The sequence below is a fragment of the Triticum urartu genome, chromosome 3 (genome assembly GCF_003073215.2).
Source record: "Triticum urartu cultivar G1812 chromosome 3, Tu2.1, whole genome shotgun sequence".
Lineage (NCBI taxonomy): Eukaryota > Viridiplantae > Streptophyta > Magnoliopsida > Poales > Poaceae > Triticum > Triticum urartu.
In genome coordinates, this window is record NC_053024.1 from 337,720,435 (window position 1) to 337,725,484 (window position 5,050).

Here is a 5,050-nt window from a genome sequence, read left to right on the forward strand (position 1 = left end):
TTAAATAGTTATGAATTAAATCATTTTAACATGGCATAGGAGCAAATTAATGCAAACAACATTTTAAACATTTTAGACATGGATGAAAGTGACATATTATTAAACTAGACAAAATTCTGAGCAAGTTTCATATATAAATTATTTACATCCGATGCACGGTTGGTGAATTATTAAATGCATGAAGTGCAAGGGGCTTTCTGAAAAACTGCAGTCTCTGGAATAATAGACAAATCGTCCAGAACTGGAAAAAAACGATGCGGGCCGAATCTGGAGGGCTAGGGAAGCTGCTCACATTGGGCCCTTGAGGCCTTTGGCTCGCGGAGGCTGGCAGGCTTGCGTGGGAGCTGGGCCGCAGGAACTGGCGAAGGAAAACGCTGCTGGGACTCGGCGCCATCGTGCCCCACGCGCGGGACGACGGAGTCAACGGGCACGGGCGAGCGTTCTCCTGCTCAAATCTGAAGAACAGAGAGATAGATGTTCAGAGAAGCAGAACGGAAAGGGGAAGAAGAGAGAAGGCGAGGGCGACGGGCGCGCTGACGTGATGCGGAGGAAGCAGACGCAAAGGCCGATGGCAGGGGCACACATCCCGAGCGGTGGAGGCCGGGATCAGGGGACTTGACGCGGCGGCGAATTGGTGGCGAGGCGGATGCAGGCGAGCGAGGCGGGGAGCTTGGAGCGCCGCTTCGATGGCCGGCCAGCGAGGCTTGGCACAGAGGAAGGAGGTCTGGTGGGGCCCGAGGGCACACGGCGTCGGGGTGGCCGGGTCCGGTCGCGGGAGATCGTCGGGGTCCCGTTCCTTGCCGGATCGAAGCGGAGGCGAGCGGGTGGACATGGAGCTCCATGGCGCGGGTGCTGAAGATGGCGGGGTTGAGGAGGAGTCCGGGCGCCATGGATGCCATGTGAGAGAGCTCGGGGAAGCAGCTGCAACGGGAGGCGGTGACGAGGTCCTGGCGACGATGGAAGGGAGCTCCTGCAAACCACCCATGGCGAGTCAGGGACAAAGAGAAAGAGAAAAGGGGGTGAGAGAGGAACAAAATTGGAAGGGGAGGAGCGGCGGGGTTGAGCTTTCGCTGCGGGGGCGACAGAGCTTGCTGGGGATCGAGGAGGGCAGCATCTCCTCGATGAGGAGGAGCTGGTTGATCCCTGCAATTTTGTGGAGGCGATGGATGGCTCGGGGAAGATTCCAAAGAGGAGGTGGCTGGCGCTGAAATCCACGGAGGAAGAGAAGTGGCGATGGCGTGGGAATTTGGAGAAGGTGGAGGCTGGGCTGCGCTGGGATCCCGAGGAATATTTTGGTGCGGCGGCGGCGGGGAGGGACAAACCCCCTAGGTTTTAGGGTTAGGCTAGATTTGATAGGTGGTGGCCTATAAATATAAGAAGAAAAAAAGGAGTTTGGATCCTCCGATCGAAATCGGATGGTTCAGAAAGAATGGCTAGGGAGTCCAAATAATAAAACGGTGATATTTAGTAGACGTTTGGGGATGATCCGGACACAGCGGTGGCGACAGCCCGGGTCGGATCCGGGACAACTTTCGGACGCTCGCGTGAGGGGTTCGATGCACTGTGCAGAGAGGGTTTCGGACCGTGCGGTCGCATCGGACAACCCCGGAAGCGAAGAGGGGAAGGAGGATGGACTAGGTGGGCTGTGGAGAGACTGCGAGGGGGAGAAGAGAGAGAGAGAGAGAGAGCCTGGCATCTGTTTACGGAGACCGAAAACGTCCGACGTTAGACCGACTATATTGTCGCTATAGTTATCAGTTGGGCTATCAAACGAACTCCGAATGCGATGAAACTTTGAAGGCGGTCTATCTACACTATAATAAGACCACACGTCAACTCTCATCCCATTCCGAGAACATTTTCCGGCCACTTATAAAATACTATTTCGGACATGCTGCGGGCGCGTGCAAGTGTGTCTGGGCTCAGAACGGACAACGGAGAGAACGAGGAGACCGGGACGGATGCAAGTTTTGAAAACATGATGATGCAATGCACATGATGACATGACAAGACGCAACACGCCAGCAAAAGACAAGGCAACAACAGTGAATAACTCGAAGACACCTGGCACATCGGTCTCGGGGCGTTACAACACTCCACCACTACAAGAGGATCTCGTCCCGAGATCAAGAATGGCACCGGAGGAACAAACGGAAGCGAAAAGAGATGAGGTAAAGCTAAGTTGCTTCTTCGACAAACGAGTGAAACCATGAATCTTGAAAAGGTTAAACAAATTCGAGAAAAGAATACAATGAAGGTGAACAAAGTCGAAAACACTCCGCTAGAAAAGAGGAACGAGGAAAAACAAATTCGGACAGCACTCCGGTTGGAAAGAAAAAGAATTGAATAAGGTCTTGATAAGATGGGAAGATATTTGATGAAATCACAACACACTGCCTCTGGAACTATTGAATGAATTGAAACAAGGGGTAAGAAAGAGCTCAGACAGCACTCCGGTAGAACAGAGATGAAAGGCTTGATAAGGCGAAAAGAACTTGAGCAAAATGGCACAACACTCCGGTTAAATGGGTAGGCATGAAAAGAACATGATCCTGACAAGAACGATAAGAAGGTTTGAAAAGAGCAACATCACAATGCCTCCGGAAGAAAAGAATAGAAGATAGATAATTGTCATAGGAGAATTGAGAAGAGAATGCCAACTTTTGCCACAAAAGAGCTTGAGAAGGCATCCTTAGGAGAAGGGTCGAACGGAGTTGTTGTGAAAACCCACAACGAAAAGAGCAAGGTAGTAGTGGGCTTATGGAAAACATCTCAAAATTACGAGGTGAAATTCTGCCACTAACGGAAACAAAATTGGATTGATATGAACAAGGAGACGAGAAACTTAATTCACCGGGAGGATAAAAGAAGAACTTGGGTCAATTATATGCCTCACAATAGCAAGATCCTTAGGGAAAGCTTTAGGTGAAATATAACCCAAGATAATTCCAATGACGAGATTGATGGATTTAACATATCTCATTCTTAAAGACATGTGAATCATGAAACATGAACTCAAATTATCAAGAATGGCATAATGCCACCTCCAATGATACGGTAGAAAGAATTGCACTCCGGATAGCAAGATGAAGAATACATGAGCTCCTCTGAAAAGAATCTCGATGAACGCTTCGAGAAGGAATTTAATCCTTGATGGACCACCCTGTAGAACCTCCATGAAGAACTCCGTTAAACAAAAGAATGATCAAACGGAAAGAAAGGGTAGTTGAAAACACAAGGTGGAACCTTGTAATGATTTAGAAAGATCTCCGTGATGATATAATTGCGAGAACTTGGGACTCCGGAAAAGAAAGATGAACAAAAGAAATCAAGAATTTGATTAGCCTCCGGAATAGGAAATTAATCATTTGGATGAAGAAAAATAAGAATTACGTTATGTATATCCTTCACCAATTAAATTGATGATAATCAACAGATTCAACATATTACTTATTTTCGTAGAAAAGGTTAAGATAGGTATGGAGCAAACTTGAGAAAGTATTGAATGAACCACCGGAAGGGTTGAAACAACGAATAAATGATAAGAAAACGAATGACCAGAGCTCTTGAACGAACCCCCATAAGAATTGAAAACGATTGAAGAAAAGATAAAGAAAACACCGGGAAGAATTAGCAAATGCACGAAGAAGCTTGAGGGGATTTAGTTACATGAGAACGAAGAGATCAAGAACTGATTAGAGGATAATTGATCGATGCACCGGTAAGATTAGGAGAACGATAACTGAAAGCTGGGAATGAATAATTATGAGATGATGGGCTCCGAAGAATCAAACTGAAAATACTCTGAAATACTCCGGATGGGTGAAAAGAATTCTCACGATCAAAACAATTACGAGAGGATGGCTAGAAGCTAGAATGACGAATCTTGAAGAGGATGGAACAAGGTTAAAGAGAAACTCTTTTTCGGTCTTCAAAATCCGAGAATGACAACGAGACACACCACCATGAATTATTGAGGCACACCAGAAGAATCAAAAGTGAAGAGGTTGAGCCAACTATGAAAAGAATTTGAAAGATCTTGGAGAAATACATTTGACTGATGATAAATCATTCTTACGTCAACCTTTGAAAAGAATTTGAGAATACCTCCAGGAAAAATAAGAAGAGTCAGGTAAGATCCTGGAAAATGACCTGTGGGTTAGGGCCCACTCAAAAGAAACACCGTTGAAATGATTACTTGAAAAAGAGAATGCACCGGTTGAATAAAAAGGCTTGAATGATATAACATCCTCGAAATAGCTTGAATGAAAGAAGAGTGGATACACGAATCTTCGAGATATCTTCAGCACTCCGGAACAATTAAATAGCGAGAAGTGAATGAATATGAGGTGCACCGGCATGAGAAGGTATTTGAAACGAGGAAAAAGGGATATGAGATCAACACTGAAAGCTTGATTTGAAACCACCGGAGAAAACAAAATGAAGAATGATGAACTTGAGGCCCCGTTAGAATGACCATGAGAATCACCGGATAAGAACATTGACGGAAAAGAATGGCAAGACTTCACAACAATAAAAGGATACTTGAATAAGAAATCTGGGTCCTTGAAGAAAAACAAAGGGAGGGAGGGTGGGAAAAACAAAGACAATTTGGAATGGAAGAAACGAACACCGTTGAGAAACTTAGAATTGATCTTGCTAATGTTGAAGTGATCGGATCCACTTGAAGAGAAACACGCCGGTTGAAAAAGGATTGACATGGCAATCTCGATGATCAAGAAGGATTAGTATTCACATAGGAGTATGAGAACACCACTTGGGAAAGGTATGGAATCAACATTTGACTTCGAAGCAACTCGAATACCACAACTCAAAACAAAACAAAGATTGGCTTGCAGAATAAGCCGGAACAAACATATGATAGAGATTTCGTCCGAAGTTTTTGTGGTGGGGCCTACACGGGCTCGATCGTACAGCACCATCATGTACAAGGCAGTGCACATGACATACGAAGCGTCCCCGAGTCGGCATAGCCAAGGACTCTTTAAGACACAACGAGACCACTGTAAAACCGACCGTGAATAGGAGG